Raw genomic sequence first — 20,407 nt, 5'->3', positions numbered from 1 at the left:
GGTGTTGGGAGAACTGGACAGCTACATGCAAAAAAATGAAACTTGAGCACCAACTTACACCATACACCAAAATAAATTCAAGGTGGATAAAAGACTTAAATATAATCCGTGAAACCATTAAAACCCTAGAGGAGAGCCTTGGCAAGAAAATCTCAGATATTCCACGCAGCAATATTTTTACTGATACGTCCCCTAGAGCAAGGAACATAAAGGAAAGAATAAACAAATGGGATCTCATCAAAATTAAAAGCTTCTGCATGGCTAAGGAAAACAGTATCAAGATAAAAAGAGAAGCAACAGCATGGGAAAACATATTTGCCAATGATACCTCAGATAAAGGCTTAATCTCCAAAATATACAAAGAACTCATTCGGCTCCACTCAAAGAAGACAAGCAACCCAATCAACAACTGGGCAGAGGACTTGAACAGATATTTCTCCAAGGAGGACATACAGAGAATCCAGAGACACATGAAAAGATGCTCGATATCGTCTCTCTCTTTTTATTTTAAGTGCAAAGTAAACACACAGAAATGGCTTTCCTATATTTCTAAAAATCGTGTTTAAAAAGTATAGTTTATATACAATAAAATGCACATTTGATGAGTTTTCATAAGTGGCCCATTCATAGCAGCACCATGCCAATCATTATACAAAATATTTTCATAACCTGAAAATTCACCTTGTGCCCCTTCCCAGGCAAAACCTAGCCTCAAGCCCCTGCCCCAGACAACCACTTATCTGCTGTCACTGCAGGTTACATTTGTATATTCTATCAAATCACAAAAGATGAAACTGTACATTATATACACTTGCATGTGATTTCTTTATGTTTAACACAATGATTTTTGAGATATTGTACCAGAATATCTTTATCCTTTAGTATTTGTTTTCTGCAGGTACAATTTTTTAATCTCTTCACCTGTCCATAGATATTTGCTGTTTCCAGTTTAGGGCTATTATGACAATGGCTCCTATGGATGTTTGTGTACAAGTCTTTGTGTAGATGTGTATTTTCATTTCACTTGTATAAATACTGAAGAGCAAGATTGCTAAGGGATATGTTAAGTGTATATCTAATTCTATAAGAAACTGCCTAATTGCTATCCAAAGTGATTGTACAGTTTTATATTCCTTAGAGCAGTGCATGAGAATTTTAGTTATTCCACATCGTCACCAACATTTGGTATTGTCAATCTATTTTATGTTAACTAATCTGAAAGCTGTGTATTGGTATGTCTATGTGCTTTTAATTTGAATTTCTCTAATGGCTAATGATGTCAAATATATTCTCATGTACTTATTTTTAATTTAAATATATTCTTGATGATATAATTCTTCAAATCTTTTGCCCATTTTTAAAAGTCTGGTTGGTTTTCTTTTTCCTTTAAAGTTTTAATAATTCTTTGCATATTCTGGATACTAGAAACTCTCTTTTGTCAAATACGTATTTTGCTAATATTTCTACCAGCTTTAGGCTTGGCTTTTTATGTTTGAGCATCTTTTAGAAAGAAAAAATATTTTTGATGTAATTCAATTGATTACTTCTTATAGTTTTTGCTTATTACATTTTTATCTAAATAAATACCATAAATAGTTTTTAGAAAGCTAATCATTTTATATCAAAATTTAGGTCTATGACCATTTTGAATAAACTTTTGTTTACGATGTAAGATGTAAACCAAAGACAATTTTCTTTTTTTAATATGTTATTGATTATGCTATTTCAGTTGTCCCATTATTTTCTCCCCTTTATTCCTCTCCACCCTGTACCCTTCCCCCCACCAGCATTAACACCCCCCACCCAGTTCATATCCATGGGTTGTACATATAAGTTCTTTGACTTTTCCACTTCCCACACCATTCTTAACCCCCCCCTATTTATTTTATACCTACCACTCATATTTCTTATTCCCTGAACCTTTCCACCCATTCTCCTCCTGCCCACACCCACTGATAACCCTCCATGAGATCTCCATTTCTGTGATTCTGTTCCTGTTTTAGTTGTTAGTTTAGTTTGTTTTGTTTTTTTAGGTTCGGTTGTTGATAGTTGTGAGTTTTTTTGTCATTTTACTGTTCACATTTTTTTATTTTTTCTTTTATTAGATAAGTCCCTTTAACATTTCATATAATAATGGCTTGGTGATGAGGAACTCTTTTAAGAAGCATTTTATTTGCCCTTCCATTCTAAATGATAGCTTCATTGGGTAGAGTAATCTTGGATGTAGGTCCTTGCTTTTCATGACTTGGAATGCTTTTTCCAGCTCCTTCTTGCCTGTAAGATCTCTTTTGAGAAATCAGCTGATAGTCTTATGGGAACTCCTTTGTAGGTCACTCTCTCCTTTTCCTTTCCTGCTTTAAGATTCTCTCCTTAGGACATACAGAGGATCCAGAGACACATGAAAAGATGCTCAATATTGCTAGCTATAGGAGAGATGCAAATTAAAACCACAATGAGATACCACCTTAAACCAGTCAGAATGGCCATCATAAACAAAGCAACAAACAACAAATGTCAGAGGGGTTGTGAGGAAAAGGGGACCCTAGTTCACTGTTGGTGGGATTGCAGACTGGTACAACCACTATGGAAAACAGTATGGAATTTTCTAAGAAAACTAAAAATGGGCCTGCCTTTTGACCCAGCAATTCCACTATTAGGAGTATATCCTAAGAACCCTAAAAAACCAATCCAAAAGAACTTATGCACTTCAATGTTCATTGCAGCACAATTTACAATAGCCAAGAGTTGGAAGCAACCTAGATGCCCATCAGTATTGAATGGATCAAAAAACTATGGTACATTTACACAATGAATTCTATGCTGCAGAAAGAAAGAAGGAGATCCTACCTTTCGCAACATCATGGATGGAACTGGAAAGCATTATGCTGAGTGAAATAAGCCAGGTGTTGAAGGACAAATACCATATGATCTCACCTTTAACAGGAAGCTAAACAACAAAACAAACAAGCAAGCAAAATATGACCAAAGACACTGAAATTCAGAACAGGCTGACAGGGTCCAGAGGGGGGAGGGGAGAGAATTTCAGGGGAAAAGAGGAAGGATTCACAAAAACTAGTATGAAGGACACATGGAGAACAACTAAGGGGAGTGGAAATGGGAGGGAGGTGGGGAGCACAGGGGGGTGGGCTGGGATGGGAGTGGGGGACGGAAAACTGTACTTGAACAAGAATTAAAATAAAATAAAATAAAATAAAATAAAATAAAATAAAATAAAATAAAATAAAATAAAAAGATTCTCTCCTTGTCCTTATTCTTGGGTAATGTAATTATGATGTGCCTTGGTGTGTGCTTCCTTGGGTCCAACTTCTTTGGGACTCTTTGAGCTTCCTGGACCTCCTGCTGGAAGTCTATTTCCTGTGCCAGATTAGGGAAGTTCTCCTTCCCTATTTTTTCAAATAAGTTTTTAATTTCTTTCTCTTCCTCTTCTCCTTCTAGCACCCCTATGATTTGGATGTTGGAACATTTAAAGTTGTCCTGGATGTTCCTAAGTCTCTCCTCATTTTCACGAATTCTTATTTCATCATTCTTTTTTGGTTGAATATTTATTTCCTCCTTCTTGTTCAAGCTTTTGATTTGAATCTGGGTTTCCTCTCCTTCACTATTGGTTTTCTGTACATTTTCCTTTATTTTACTTTTCATTGACTTTGATTTTCCCTCTATTTTGCAACCATACTCAACCATTTCTGTGAGCATCCTGATTACCAGTGTTTTGAATTTTGCATCTGATAGGTTAGCTATTTCTTCATCACCCATTGCTTAGCTGTATTTTTTTTCTAGAGCTTCAATCGGTTCTTCCATTTGGGCCATATTTTTTTGTCTTGGTGCACTTGTTACATATGAGGGGCAGAACCTTAGGTATTCACTAGTGCTAGGCAACCCACATCACTGCAATGTGGCCCTGTGTGTAGAAGAGGGGTACAAGAGTAAACAATGCTGCTTGCTGAGCTCTCAGCTGGCTCTCCATTACTTCCTCCACTATCCACAAGCAAATTGGGCCCTTCTGGTACTGATTTTTGGGTGGGTGGTTTTGTGTAAATTCTAGGACCCTGTGGGTCTCTCCAGTGAGCTCTGCTGTGAGGCTGGGAGTTTTTCCTACCACCACAACCCCCATAGTTTTTTTTTTTATCAGAGGTTTTGAGGCTTTATTTCCCCTCTGCTGGCACTCTGAGTTGCATGGTCTGTCTCACTCCCCAGTTGTTCTAAGTTTATCCACACACAAATATGGGACCACTTGCTCCACCAGCCACTGCCTTGCTGCAAGTCTGTCCACCCCACCTGCTCATCTTCATACCTTCTACTGGTCTGGATAAATGTTCCTTCCTTAACTCCGTGGTTGTCAGACTTCCATTTAGTCTGATTTTCTGGCAGTTCTGGTTGTTTTTCATTAAGTTTGTTGTTATTCTTTTTTTTCATTGTTTTGTTTTTAAAAATCAGTCAACCATATACATATGCAGGTTCAATTCTGGACTCCTATCCTATTCCATTAATCTTTGTATTGATTATTCTTATGCCTCTACTGTTGTTTTATAATAAGTCTTAAAATCAGTCCTCCAACTTTATTTTTCTTTTTCAAAATTATAATTGCTTTTTCAGGACTTTGCATTTCTGTATATATATATTAAAGTCAGCTAGCTAGTTTCTTCCTAAACAAAAATGTGCTGATATTTTTGACTTGTGTTCTATTGAATTTCTAGATCAATTTGGGGAAAATTGGCATGTTACCAATATTTGGACTTCCATGAACAAAATATATCTTCATTTACCTGGGACTTCTTTAATTTCCCTTAGTAATATTTTGTAGTTTTCAGTATATACATCATGCGTGTGTTTTGTTAATTTTGTCTTCAAGTATTTCGTGGGTTTGATGCTGTTCAAATAATGTTGTATATTTAACTTTAATTTCTAATTCTCATTAATACATAAAATATGACTAATTAAAATTTTATTAATATACTTTTTATAATAGTTATAAACTTAGAGAAAATTGACCAGAGAGTAAAAAGAGATCTTATATATAACACTACCTCTCCCCAATAGATTTCCCCCTATTATCAACATCTTATGTTCATATGGTATATTTATTGTAACTAATGAAAATCAGTATTAATACATTATTGTTAACTGAAATCCAGAGTTTATTAAGATTTCCTTACTTTTTACATAATGTTTTTTTTCTGTTCTAAGATTCATCGAAGATAACACATTGCATTTACTTCTTATGGCTCTTTGAATTCCTCTTGACTAACACAGTTTCTTAGACTTTCCTTGTTTTAGATGACCTTGACAGTTTTGAGGAGAATTAGTTAAATATACCATAAGAGGTCCTTCTATTAGAATTTGCCTGATAACTTTTATCATGATTAGACTGCAGTTATGAGTTTTAGAAAGGAAGACCACATGGTAATGTGCCACTTTTACCACACAAGGGCACATACTGGGAACTTTATTTATGACTGTTGATGTTGACCTTGACCACCTGGCTGAAGTAGTGTTTGTAAATTTTCTGCACTGTAAAATTATTCTTTTTTACCCCCTTTCCATACTGTAAGTACTCTGGAATGAAGTCATTAGGCACAGCACATACTTAAGGAGTAGAGAATCTATGTTCCCCCTATTCTATGGTGGAGTTTCTATGCAATTTATTACAAATCCTTGTGCATTGGAGATTTGTTTCTTCTTTCCCACTTACTGATTCATTTAATTATTTACCTGTGTCACTATAAACACATGGGTATTTATATTATACTTTGAGTTATAATTCAGTACTACTGTTCTTTATTTTGTTGTTCAAATTGTTTCAGCTTTGGCCATTGGGAACTCTTCTAGTTAGTTCATGTACTCCTAGACATAGACCCATCAATTTTTGGTTTGTTTTATTTTTTAGCAAACTTTTGGTACTACAAGATGCATCAGGCTCATCTTGTGTATTTCCTGTCTCTGCCCTAGAATCAACCATTTTGCCAAGAAACACGTTTCTTTTTTTGGAGACTAGTATTAGAAATCAAGATGTGACTACTAAGGCTACTTATCACTATTGGTGTATTGTTTCTTTTAGCTAATTATCTTCTTAGCTAATCAGTAAAATACATATGTACTCTTTGAGTACATATGTATTTCTATATATGTAATAATCTGTCTATTAGGTTAAATGTGAATTCTTATTGATGTCTGCAACTGTAATCCATCAGTACATGGATCATTCTAGCCTCCTCCCCTTGCTTATCTGTAAATTCCTATTCTGATAGTAAAAACAAAACAAAACAAAACAAAACAAAAAATCCACAAACCCTGCCTTGCACCATGTTCTGTCCATTTTATTCACTCCAGTGTACGCGTATAACTATGTAAATCATTAACCTGTACCTCTGTGGGAAACAACTTTATCAGCTAGGTTATATTTGTGTGAAGTTCCATTTGCCTTTAATCTTACTGACTCTATTAATTTTCTAAGTTACTTAAGTCAGCACCTTGTCCCCCAAATGTGTTTCACAGTTAGATTTTTTTGTAACAGTCTTTATTTTTCTCCTGGGATTTCCTGCCTTCCTAAGTGATTGTTAAAATTTATGCACATTAGAATTCACTTTTGTGCTTTAGTGTACTATAGGTTTTGACAGATGCATAACATCATGTATCCACCATTATAGTGTGGTACAGTGTAGCTTCAGTACCCTAAAAATTTCCTGTACTTTATATATTCATCCTTGGCCTCATTTCCCTTCTTCCCCCCAGGCAACTATTGATACTTTTACTGTCTCTTTAATTTTGGGTTTTCCAGAATGTCATGTAATTGAATCATACAGTATGCAAACTTTTCAAGACTGGTTTCTTTCAATTAGCACTGTGTGCTTAAAGTTAACCTATGCTTTTTTTGTGGCTTGATAGCTCATTTCTACTTATCACTTAATATGCTGTATGGGTATGCCACGATTTGTTTATTCATTAACCTATCAATCAAAGAAAATTTTGGTGGTGAACATAAACAAAGCTGCTTTAAACATTCATGTGAAAGCTTCTGTGTGGACATATGATTTAGACCCATTTGGGTAAATATTTAGGAGTATGATTGCTGAATTGTATGGTAAGAGTACGTTTATCTTTGTAAGAAAATGCCAAAATGTCTTCCAAAGGAGCTGCAACGTTTTGCATTTCCATCAGCAATAAGCAAAATTTCTTGTTTCTCCACATCACTGCCATCATTTTGTATTGCCAATTTTTTGGATTTTGGACATTTTAATAGGTGTGTAGTGGTATCTTGTTTTAATTTGCATTTCCCTAGTGATGTTGAAAATCTTTTCATGTGCTTATTTTTCATACATATGTCTTCTTTTGAGCTGTGCCTATTTAGACCTTTTACCCTTCTTAAATTGGGTTGTTTTTTTGTTTAGTTTTATGAATTAGTTATATATTTTAGAAACAATTTCTTTATCAAATATGTTTTGTTAGTATTTTCTCTGAAAATATATGCAGCTAGGTTTTTTTATTCTCTTAATGGTGGGAATTTTTTTCAGAGCAGTAATTATTAACTTTAATAAAGTCCAACTTTTTCTTCCATGGGTTATCCTCTAATATCTAAACTTATCTAAGAAATTTTAACTAAACACAAGATCCCAGTATTGTTTTCTCCCATGCTGTCTTTGTAACTTTTGTAGTTTTGTGTTTTACACTTAGGTCTCTGATCCATTTTTAGTTAATTTTTGTGGAAAGTGTAAGGTCTGTATTTAGATTCCTTATTTTGCACATAGACATTCAATTGTTTTATCACAGTTTGTTGAAAAACTTATCCTTTCTTCATTGAATTGATTTTGCTCCTTTTTCAAAAAACAGTTGAATATTTATGTGGGTTTCTTTCTGGAATTTTTACTCTATTTTACTAATCTATATGCCCCCCACCATTCTTTCCTGATTACTACAGCATTATAGTAAGTCTTAAAAGTCTGGTGATGTCAGTTCTGCACCTTTGTTTTTCTTTTTAGTATTGTGTTGACAATTCCTAGTTTTTGGCTTTCCATACTGTTTAGAATCAATTTTTCAATATCCACAATATAACTTGCTAGAATTTTTATTGGGATTTCAGTGACTCTGGAGATCCAGTAAGGAAAAACTGACATTTTTGACATTATCGGGTCTTATGATTCATATGAACATGGACATAGAATATATTTATCTCCATTTAGCAAAATGTTCATTCATTTTGCATCAGCATTTTATAGTTTTTCATGTATATATGCATATATATATCCTTTTCACATTTTATTAGGTTTATCTCTATATACTTCATATTTTGTTAGATTTATGTGTACTTTAAATTAAACCAGAGCCTTGGGCAAAGTAGTTGATTAGACACATATTCTTTTTTGGTGAAATTAGGGGAACAAGGCTGTGTCAAAGAAAATGTTGACCTAAGTAGTATAAGGACTGTCCTCAATGCCTAAAGCTGAGGGCATGATGTGTAGCAAGGGCTGATGAATTGTAGGCAAACCAGACAACTATATAAAAGTGGATCATCTTATCATTCAGCTAGCATCATATCATGTAAGGTCATGATAAAAGTAGTAAGGACCTCTGTGTCTGATTAAAATATACTTGAGATGTGTTAGTCCACTGGGGTGATGAGTACAGAATGGAATAATTGTTCCCCATTCTCTAAAGATAATATTTTTCCCTATTATATAACCTGTATACATTTTTGTTAAATATAATTTTTAATCATCCAATTTCTAAGGTACTTAAGAATAATGTATTTTCTATATCATCCTGTCCTTTTTAAAAGAATTTATATGTCTTTCTAATGCAAAGAAAACTTTCTGGGCCTATTGGAAATGTAGAAAAATTTCCTTTGACCTTACTCCTTCCACAATTTTCTATTCAACCATCCCTTTGCAGAGTGTATTTTCTTCTTCACATATGCGTAATGAAAGTTTATTTCAGTATTTGGGTCATTGGCTGCCACTACTATTTACCATATATTATCAGACCTTAAAGATCTGGTCCAGCAGAGAAATACCCCGAAACAATGAATAAATCCTTTAGATTCAATAATAATTGCCAATGAAGGAACAATGCCAATAGGCTTAATGCCAACAAAACACTGCCAATATCTGCATAATAACATCAACTCCAACACAACACTGTTGATATGAGCATTTTGGTGTTAGAGTAATATTACTGGTATTAGTGGAGAATGGACCTAATATAAACTATTAGACCTCTTTCTGGCTCAGAGTCACTCATCATTTGCCTTCTGTGGGGTCAGGACATGTGGCAAAATCTGTAAATGGGAGACAAATGGGCAATTCAACACTATTTGATGGCACTGCATTCTATATCATTTCTTGCTAGTGAGTATTTAAAAATGAGCTTATTTTCAATTTAATAAAATAATATGGGACATGTATAATGGAAAGACTGAATTTCTTTTATTATTTTAATCCACATGTGTCTTCTAGATTTGGAGACCTGAGAAGTTTTGGAATAAAGAATGTAATTCCATGCATTGCTACCAGTAGGTTAACTCCTTTCCCACGTGCACAGTGAAATGCAAGCCTTGGCCTGATTCCCAGACTTTGCAGACTTTCTTTCCACACAGTATTGGGATATTTTATTTTCACTTGCAAGCTTAGCCCTCTCTCAGACTTCTAAGCAAATGGGATAGACATAGAGGAGTTGGGCTTATGCAAGGCAAGAAACAAAGCATCAACCCAGCTGCAAATATTGCAATCTTGTTTTGTCAGCAAAGGCAGGTCAGTGGAGAGCTTTGAGCCTGTGGGCAGATAAATTAATTCTGCTTTTGATTCCTTCCAGTGTATTCTTCAGTTCAGAATTGTATTCTTCATTTCCTCTTGGCTTTTCCTGATAGTGTCTATTTCCTTTTTCATGTTGATATAGTTTGCAGTGAGTTCATTGTAGTTCCCCTGTAGTTTCTGGTAGCTGATTGTGAGCTCTTTGAACTTCCTGATAACCAGTGTTTTGAATTCAGTATCTGATAATTGACTTGCCTGTGTTTCATCTAGCATTCTTTGTGAGGCTTCCTCCTTTCCTTTCACTTGGGGATTGTTTCTTTGTTTTCCCATTGTTTGCATAACTCTTCTTCTTAGCTTCAGCTTCTTAAATTAATTTGTTATGGCTCCCTGGGTTTATGGTGTGAACTTTTGCTAGAATACTTGTAAGATTCAGTGTTGTAGTCTCCTTGATTTCCCAAGCTCACTTGTCTTGGTCTGTCGTTTAAGTTGGCTCTGTGTTTGTCTTAAGTTTTGATTGTTTCTTTGTCTTTCTTTTGGGCATCCTTCCCACCAGCTGGTTTACTGATGGTCCCTCTGTAAACCTCCTGTTTTAATTTGTTGTACCAGTGAATGCAGGTTGTGTTAAAGCTAGTTGTTCCGTGTGTACAAGGTTTTGAGGGTTCTCTTTTGTTCTTGTTTAGTTGTTTGTACTGGGTAGTTTCTCTAGTACCAGTTGTATTTTCATATAGGTCCTGGTTTGAGGTTTGTTTGGTTTCCACTTCCTCCTTCACCTTCTTTTGTTGTTATCTGTTGGTTGTTCCTTTGTTGTTGGATTTCTTCTTCCCGTTTGTATCCTGATGTTAACCACTTCCACCTACTCTTTTTTGTGGTCAGGTAGAGGGAAAGGAAAATGGTTTATGACAGCAGGAATGTATTCTATGATATTTATAGCAGCAGCCAGTAGAGAAGAGATAGGAGAACTTTTGCCTATGTATTGTGTCAACCATGATCTTCAACCAAACTAGCCACTTTTAAGAAAGAATGGAAAGAAGATAATACACTTTTGGGGGAGGGAAGGATTGTGAGTTGGATCTAGAATGCAGTGAGGTTTGGGAGGTGAGATTCTGAGGTAAGGTGAGAGTAAAGGATAGTAAATAGGTGTAGTGTGTGAGAGAATAGAGTTAGCCACTACAGTAATAGAGTTCAGGAAATTGTGAAGTGGGCTAATATCCAGGAGGGGTGATGTGAAGTGTTTACAATTGTATGGAACAGCTATTATTTACGATAATATTAGAGCAACAATCATATGTCAGAATCTATGTGATGTGGATAACATGAGTAGAGGGTATAGAACTTTGAGTAGTGTGCTAAAGAAACACAAGTGATGTTAAGGATAGTAAATTAGCAATACCTTTGGAACAGAGAACAGGGAAACCTGTCAAATGATACAATATAATTAGCCAAGCAAGACTATACCGAAAGAAGAGGAATACCAAGATACTATTAAAATAAAAGATGTAAGAATAATAAAGGGACTTATATAAGGAAAAGATGATGAATAATATTAACAGTGAAAGGACAGCAAACACACAGGTATTAACAACCACACCTAAAACAAAAGCAAACCAAGAGGACAGCTAGATCAGGAGTGGAACCATAGAAATGAAGAACACATGGAGGGTTAGAAACAGCGGGGTGGGAGGAGGAGAAGGGGGGAGAAGGCACAGAAAATAGCATAGATGGTAGGTAGAAAATAGATAGGGGGAGGGCGAGAATAGTGGGGGAAATATAGAATCTAAAGAACTTGAGACACGTGGTTATAAACTAAGGGGGGGAGAATGGTGGGGGAGGGAGTGTGCGGGTGGAGGGGAATGAAGGGGGGAATAGAACAACTGTAATGGTATAATCAATAAAATATATTTTAAAAAAAGAATCATGAAAAAATAATACAAATATGCAGTAACTTGTAGTTTCTCTGCAATAGCAAAGTTAAATTTGTCTCATTGTCTCAACTGTTGGGATGTCCCCTCTTTGGGTCCAACTCTGTCCTTTCACAGTTCAAAGTCTTTTGTCTTACTTTTGGGTATTAAAAAAAGTCAGGAGAAGGGAGGAAGAAGAGCTAAGATTGGAAAGAAAGGAAGAAGGAATAAAACAAGAAAGAAGGAGAGGATATGGGTATTGAAAAATAAAACAATAGCTAAAAATAAAGATTACTTTTAAAAAAACAGCTCTTGTTGGTTTCAAACTGGCCAAACTGTTTTTTTCTGGTCTTGCTGGCTCTGGCAGGCTGAGGGTTGATTGCTATGGCCTTTCTCCCTTCCGGTGGTGTACTCGGCCATTCTCACAGGCACTCTCCCAAGGGTTAGGCTGGAGCCTCTCCCCAGCGCCCCATGTGGGAGATCCAGATCTTCTCTAGAGCACTCTTTCTCTGGGAGTCATCACTGTGGGCTGGAGTGCGGGTGTGTGTGCTCAGTCCCGTGGGTTTGGGCATGAACCCTTCCCAGTACTATAAGGGAATGCAGCGCCTTCTGCCAAATCTCGGGATCACTGCCCCCTGGCTGGGTGGGGAGTAGGCCGAGCAGCTTTTGCAGTAGAATTCCCCAAATAGTTTTCTTTTTTAAAATATATTTTATTGATTATGCCATTACGGTTGTCTCATTTCCCCAGCTTTATTCCCCTCCACCCTGCACACCCCTTTCCTCACATCCCCCCCCTTTAGTTCATGTCCATGTGTCACAAGTTCTTTAGCTTCTACATTTCCTGCACTACTCTTGCAGTAGTGTCTGTTTTCACCCCTGAAAACCGTGTCTGAAAACACCCCTGTCTGTTTTCTATCTACCATCTATGCTACTTATTCTGTATACCTTCTCCCCACTTCTCCTCCTCCCACTCCCCTGTTGCTAATCTTCCATGTGATCTCCATTTTTATGGCTCCATGCCTGATCTAGCTGTCTACTTAGTTTGCTTTTGTTTTAGGTGTGGTTGTTAATAAGTGTGAGTTGGCTGTCCTTTCACTGTTCATATTTTTTATCTTCTTTTTCTTAGATAAGTCCCTTTAGCATTTCATATAATAAGGGCTTGGTGATGATGAACTCCTTCAACTTGACCTTATCTGAGAAGCACTTTATCTGCTCTTCCATTCTAAATGAAAGCTTTGCTGGATAGAACAGTCTTGGATGTAGGTCCGTGCACTTCATGACTTGGAATACTTCTTCCCAGACCCTTCTTGCCTGTAAGGTCTCTTTTGAGAAATCAGCTGACAGTCTGATGGGCACTCCGTTGTAGGTGACTATCCCCTTATCTCTTGCTGCTTCTAGAATTCTCTCCTTCATTTTAATCTTGGCTAACATGATTATGATGTGCCTTGGTGTGTTCCTTCTTGGGTCCAACTTCTTTGGGACTCTCTAAGCTTCCTGGACTTCCTGGCAGTCTATTTCCTTTGCCAGATTGGGGAAGTTCTCCTTTATTATTTGTTCAAATACGTTTTCCACTTGTTGCTCTTCCTCTTCCCCTTCTGGTACCCCTAAAATTTGGATGTTGGAAGATGTAAAGATGTCCTGGAGGTTCCTAAACCTCTCTCCATTTTTTAAAATTCTTGTTTCTTCCTTCTTTTCAGTTTGGTTGTTTCTTTCTCCCTTCTGGTCCACGCCATTGATTTGAGCCCCAGTTTTCTTTCCATCACTATTGGTTCCCTGTGCATTTTTTTAACTTCACTTAGTGTAGCCTTCATTTTTTTCATCGAATTTGTGAGTAAAGTCAACCAGTTCTGTGAGCATCCTGATCACCAGTATTTTAAACTGTGCATCTGATAGGTTGGCTATCTCTTGGTTGCTTAGATGCTTTGGCTCTGGGGCTTTGAGCTGTTTGTTCTTTTATTTGAGCCATAATGTTTTGGTCTGTTCATTCCTGTTATGTATGAGGGGCAGGACCTAGGTCTTTACCGGGGTGGGAGCAACCTAAGTCGCTGGGTTGTGATGCTGTATGTGGGGGCGGGGTCAGAGTGAGTGATGGCACTTGTTCCTCTCTCAGATTTTGGTCCCATCTGCCACTTCTCACAAGCAAATTGGGCCCTTCTGGTGCTGGTTCCCAGGTGAGTGGGCTTGTGTACATTCCAGGACCCCGTGGATCTCTCCACCAAAATCTCCTATGCGGCTGGGAGCCTCTCTCATCACCTCAACCCCTGAAAGCTTTTTCAATTGGTGCTTCTAGGCTTTATTTCCCATCACTGGAGCTCTGGGTTGAGTAGTCTGTCTCACTGACTTTTTAAACCTGCCTGTTTCATCTGCGTGGGAATGTGTGTCCGTGGGCAGCCAGCCACCTTTTGAGCCTTACTGGTTTTTTTTTTTTCCGCACCCACACAGGTCTGATAACCACTGCCTTTGGCAGCCTGGACCCCTCTTTGCCAGCCTCCTACTCTGCGTTTCTTACCAATCTTGATGAATGGTTCATTGTTGTCAAACTTCTGGTCGGTTCAATTTTCTGTCTGTTTGGGTTGTGCTTTTGTTTCTAAATCTTTCTTGTCCTTAAATTTGGTTGAACGAGGAGGTACAGTAGTTCCACCTATGCCTCCATCTTGCCGGAAGTCCCAGCTGGGTTTTTTTTTGCCTTTTTTTTTTTTTTAGAAATTCTTCCTACTCAAGCCTGCCACTAAATACAGCCCAATTCTCCAGCCAGATTGGTGACTATCAGGATCAGTTCATGTCACTTCAGGGCTCTCAACTCTCCCAAGCAGGAGACCACAGACTCCGTGGGTGATCACCACCCTTGTGTGTTTGCCTCTTTGTCCTTATCCCCCCATCTTCAACTTTAAGCAACCAGGTCTCTCCTGATGCTGTTCAAATCCTACTTGGCCAGAGAGGGTGAGAGCAGTTGACCTGGCTCTCTCCCAAGGACACTGTGGCAGGCCTGCCACTCCCAAGGAGTCTGTGGTAGACCCAGCACCAGGTGCCGGTCCAAGGCCACAGCCACCCCTCTCCCTGCAATGGTCCCTGGGACTGTATTGTCCTGTAGCAGTCTCTTTACCATCTGGTTTTTCTGTGTCCGTACAATTTTTGGTCTTTTATTTTCATATATGCTGGGGTACTGTTGGCTGTTTGCTCTGTTCCTTCATAGATCGCCCAGGTTTTTCTCCTGTGTTGCGGGGGGCGGGGGGGGAGTGGAATCTTCTCCCTCCTACTTCGTTGCCATCTTCCAGGATCCCTGTTCATAGTAATTTCTTACAATCCTTTTTATTTCTGTAGTATTGGTTTTAATTTCTCCTATTTTATTTCTGATTTTATTTATTTGGCTCCTCTCTCTTTTTTTTCTTGATGAGTCTGGTTAGAAGCTTGTTGGATTTTGTTTATCTTTTTAAGAAGCAGCTCCTGGATTTATTTATTTTTTGAATTGTTCTTTTAGTCTGTATGTCATTTAATTCTGCTCTGATCTTGATTGTTTTCTTCCTTCTACTTGCTCTGAGTCTTGTTGTTCCTCCAGTTCATTTAGATGTAGGGTTCGGTTGTTTATTTGAAATAGTTTAATCTTTTTTACATGAGCTTGTATTATTATGAACTTCCTTCTCAGGACTGCCTTCACTGTGTCCCAGAGGTTTGGAGCTGTTGTGTGTTCATTTTCATTTGTTTTCAGAATATTTTTGATTTCTTCCTTTGTCTCATTGTTAACCCATTCGTTATTTAATAGCATGTTATGTAGTCTCCATGATGAATGTTCTTGAGTTTTTTCCATGAGGTTGATTTGCTGTGATCAAGCCATTATGATCCCCCCAGAAGATATTTGATATGATTTTAATTTTCTTGAATTTGTTGAAGCTTGTTTTGTGTCCTATTATGTGGTCTACCTTTGAAAATATTCTGTGTGCATTTGAAAGGAATGTATATTTTTCTTCTTTGTAGTGTAAGTTTCTGTATATAGTAATTAAGTCCATTTGATTTAGAATGTTGTTCAATGCCACAATGTCCTTGCTGATTCTTTGCTTGGAAGATCTATTCATTGTTGATAATAGTGTGTTAAAATCCCTTTCTGTGATGTATTGCTATCAATATTTTTTCTTGAAATTCTCCAAGATTTTTTTATATACTTGGTAGCCCCTATGTTGGGTGCATATATCTTCTTGGTAGATTATTCCCTTAAGTATTATGTGTCCTCCTAACCCCAGCTTTTTTTTCACATCCATTTGATTGGAATTTTTTTTCTAACCCTTTGCTTTCTGTCTGTGTAGATACTTGTTTTGAGATGGGTCTTTTGTAGACAATGTAAATGTATGTCATGGATTTGTTTATCTGTTGTTTTTTGATTGGAACATTTAATCCTTTACATGTAAGGGTTTTTAATCAGTACTTATTAATTGAAAATTTTCCATTTATACTTGTATTCCCACCCAACCCCTTTCTTCATTTTCTTAAAGCAGTCTCTATGGCATCTCTTGCAGTGCTGGTTTGGTGGAGGGTATTCTTTTAGGCTTTTTTGGGGGAGGGGGTTCTGGGAAACTCCTTATTTCACCTTCCATTTTAAATGAGAGCATTAGTCCTTTGATTTTCATTACCTGGAATATTTCTTGACACTCCCTTCTGACTTGTAATGTTTCTGTTAAGAAATTAGCTGATAACCTTATTGGAGCTCCCTCATTTGTTACTGATTCTCCCTTGCTGCCTTTAAGATTCTCTCCTTGTCTTTAAATTTTGACATTTTAATTATGGTGTGTCTTGGAGTGGGCCTATTTAAGTTTACTTAATTGGGACCCTCTGTACTTACTGCACTTGTGTGACTGTTCTTTCATTTATTTCAGAGCTTTTTCTGTCATTACTCTTTCAAACATGTTTTCTATCCCTTATTCCTCTTCTCCTTCTGGTATTCCTATGATATAGGTATCATTACATTTCATGTTGTCCTGCATCTCCCTTAAACTTTCTTCATTCTTTTTGAGTCTTTTTTTCATCCTGTTGCTCTGTCTGAGAATTTTTTCTACACCGTCTTCCAGCTCATGGATTCAATCCTCTGCTTCATCTACTCTGACTTTAATTCCTTTTATTCTGTTCTTCACTTCAGATATTGTATTCTTTGTTTCTTTCTAGATCATATTGATAGTTTTTGTGTCTGTTTTCATGTTGTTGTATTTCACAATAAGTCCCTTGTAGCTTCCCTGGAGTTCTTTGTAGTTCTCACTGAGTTCATTGAGCATCCTTATAATAGTTATTTTGAACTCAGTATCTAATAGTTTGCTTGCTTTTATTTCATTTAGCACTATTCCTGAGGATTCCTCCTTTCCTTTTGATTGGGGGTCTTTCTTTGTCTCACCATTTTAGGTTACTCTTCTTGTTTGTTTCTGCTTCTTCAATTGATCTTCTTTGATTCCTGGTCTTTGTGGTATGACCTCCTGTGGTAGGAGACCTGTGGGTTTCAGTGGTGCAGTCTCCTGGATCTCCTGAACTTTATGTTCTTGGGATGCCCTTTATGCCTGTTATGTGCACTCTCTGGTTTTAATTGGGTTTTGGTTGCTGTTGGGTCATTCTTTGGTGGGTTCTTCCTTCTGGCTGGCTAATTGAGGTTCACTCCACCCACCACAACTTGTATGCTATTATACAGGTCACTGTATTCTGTTCCTGGATCCACCCCAGGTGATGTCAGACAGTGTCCCAGTCTGGCCTTAGGCAGCCTTTTGAGGCTATCAGCAATCCACTGTCTGGCTATCTACCTCAGTTGTTAAATTAGTCAGTCTATAATCAGTAGTCAGGCTTAATCACCAGAGAGTGGGAGAGAGCAATTTTCAGGGGTGATGCTGTTGCTTCCCTTCAGGCTGATGCTGGTTGGAAGAGAATGCTCTGTCTGAGCAAGATCGCTCTTACAGTATGGAGAATGATTCAGCATGTGAGTCTTGGCTACTGGTCCCTCAGTTGTCTCCCCAAAGTCACCATGCCCAGGCTTTCCTCAAGAGTATGTAATCCATGCTGCCCCCTTTGCTGTAGCCCAGGGTAAGAGGCTTACAAATGAAATTTTGTGTATTGAGCCTTTATGAGGCTCTCTGTGTCTCTAGTCATCTCTCCCTGCCACACAGAAACCCTGCTGCATTTTATAGCTGGATGTTATCTGGGTTCCTTTCTGGCTCTGTAGGCTGGGAAGCCCAGCTTGGTGTTTGGACCCCACACTTCTCAGGGGGAACTCCCCATACACTGAAGTTTCCCTCTGGCACTTCAGGTGACATCCATGGGACCCCAGCCAGGCCTCTCACATCTCCTCGACACCACATACCAGTCACATTGTGGTGAAGTGGTTTTTCTGTCTGTCCATTACTGTAAGGCTTCCCTCCAGCTATTGTTCAGTTGGTTACCTAGGATGATTTCTCTACAATTTAGTTGTAATTCCACACTGGTCCTAGGAAGAGGTTAGTGCATCTTCCGCTTACTTCTCTGCCATCTTGGATCTCAAGAATACACTTTTTAATCACTCCTCTCTCCACTAATTAATTTTCAACAAAAGCATTAAAGGAATTTAATTATAAGGGAAAATTCTTTTAATAAATGGTGGTTGAAAATCTGGGTAACTGGCAGAAAAAAAATAAATCACAACCTCATACCACATGCACACTTAATTTGCGATAGAGTGTAGACTCTAACAAGAAACTTAAAACTATCAGCCCTGGCTGGTGTAGCTCAGTGGATTGAGCGTGGGCCTGCAAACCAGAGGATTGCAGTTCGATGCCCAGTAAGGGCACATGCCTGGGTTGCAGGCCAGTTCCTGGCAGGGGACACACGATACATTGTGTGTCCCTGGCAGAGGCAACCATACACTGATATTTCTCTCCCTCTCTTCTTCCCTTCCCCTCTAAAGATAAATAAATAAAAATTTAAAAAATATGAAAAAAACTATAAATCTTCTAGAACTGAAAAATATCTTCATAACCTTGGGTTAGACTGTATACAAAAAAACCAATAACCATAAAAAATGATAAATTTGACTTTATCAAAATTAAAATCTTTTAATCGTCAAAACATATTCTTAAAAATGTATAGGCATGTGGAAGAAAATATTTGCCTGGAATTTATAAAAAGATTCTTCAACTCAATAATAAAAAGAACAAGCAACCCAGTTAAAAATAAAGACTTGAGTAGCTATTCAAATGAAGATATAAAAATGGAAAACTGTACTTGAACAACAATTAAAATAAAGTAAAACTAAAAAAAATAAAAATAAAAATGACCAATAAGCTTATCAAACTTCACTTAAGATCACTTGTCACAAGAAATAGCAAATGAAAACAATGAGAGACAATTTCACACCCACAAGAATGGTTCACATTAAAACACTGACAGCAGCAAGTACTGGCAAGAGGAACTTCTCATACATTACTAATGAGAATGTAAATAGTACAAATACTTTGGAAATTTTGTGACAGTTCCTTGTGAAGTGAAATAACCCAGCAAGTCCATTCCTAACTATTTACCCATTAGAAATAAAAACTTAAACCCACTAAAATACTTCTGTAAGTGTTTATAGCATCTTTGTTCAAAACAGTAAAGAACAAGAAACAAGTAAAATGTACATTAGCAAGAGAATGAATAAACAAAGTATGATAGATTCACAAAATGGATTCAGCAATAAAAACAACAAACTACTGATACACACATCAGTGAATCTCACTAGCATATGTTGAATGAAGAAATCCGGGCCATAGAATACATACCAAATGATTTCATATATATGAAGTTGAAGAGCAGGCAAAGCTAATATATGGTGACAAAAGTCTAAATGTGTGTTGACTCTGAGTGTTGGGGTTGTTTAACAAGGAGTGTGGGAGAGCTATCTGGGTAATAGAAATGTTCTATAATGACATTTCAAACTATACACCTATGAAACTGCATTTTCTCTATGTCAGTTTTACTCACTGTTAAGAAGACATAGTCTTCACCCACATGAAGTTTCATATTAGTATGGAAGAAAGAACACCTTCCAACAATTATATAAATATCATTATAAATCATGATGAATATTAAGAAAGAACCAGATAAGATGTTTAGAATTAGAGGGAGACTAACTTAATCTGGATAATTCGGGAAGGTTTTTTCAGAGGGAATCACTTTTGAATGGGGAGCTGAAGTTGGATAGGTGATAACTAAGCAAGTGTATAGATGATAGATGGAAAGGGTCTTCTAGGCAGGAGGACTAACCAGCTGTGCAAAAGACCTGTGAAAAGAAGACATATGATAATTTTTGAAAAAGAGTCATTTGACTTTGAATGCAGAAAGGGAGGGGTAAAATATGTTAAGAAATATGTCTGATATGGCTAATTGTGCTTGGCACATTTAAGGTCATATTAAAAATATCATTCTCTCCTAGGGACAGTAGTAAATGACTCAAGGGTTTTACATAAGAACCTGGAAGGATCAATTGCATTTTACAGTGCTCTCTTTTATAACATGAAGAATGAATGTGAAGTGGCCAAGAATGGATATGGGAAAATCAATTGACAGGCTCTTGCTGTAGTCCAGAAGTCAGCATTTCCCCTTGGGTTAGGGAAGTGATGGTGGTCAATAAGGTTATTTACGGGATCAATCTGGCAGGGTTTCTTGGTGGGTGAGTTTGAGGATGGTGAAAAGTTGTACCACATGTAACTATTAGGTTTCTGGTCTGTGAGACTGGAAGTACTCTGATGCCACCGACTAAGAAAGAATGCA

This window comes from Sturnira hondurensis, unplaced genomic scaffold (genome assembly GCF_014824575.4).
Source record: "Sturnira hondurensis isolate 20B ecotype Veracruz unplaced genomic scaffold, ASM1482457v3 Scaffold0001721, whole genome shotgun sequence".
Taxonomy (NCBI): Eukaryota; Metazoa; Chordata; class Mammalia; order Chiroptera; family Phyllostomidae; genus Sturnira; species Sturnira hondurensis.
This window is presented reverse-complemented; position numbering follows the sequence as displayed.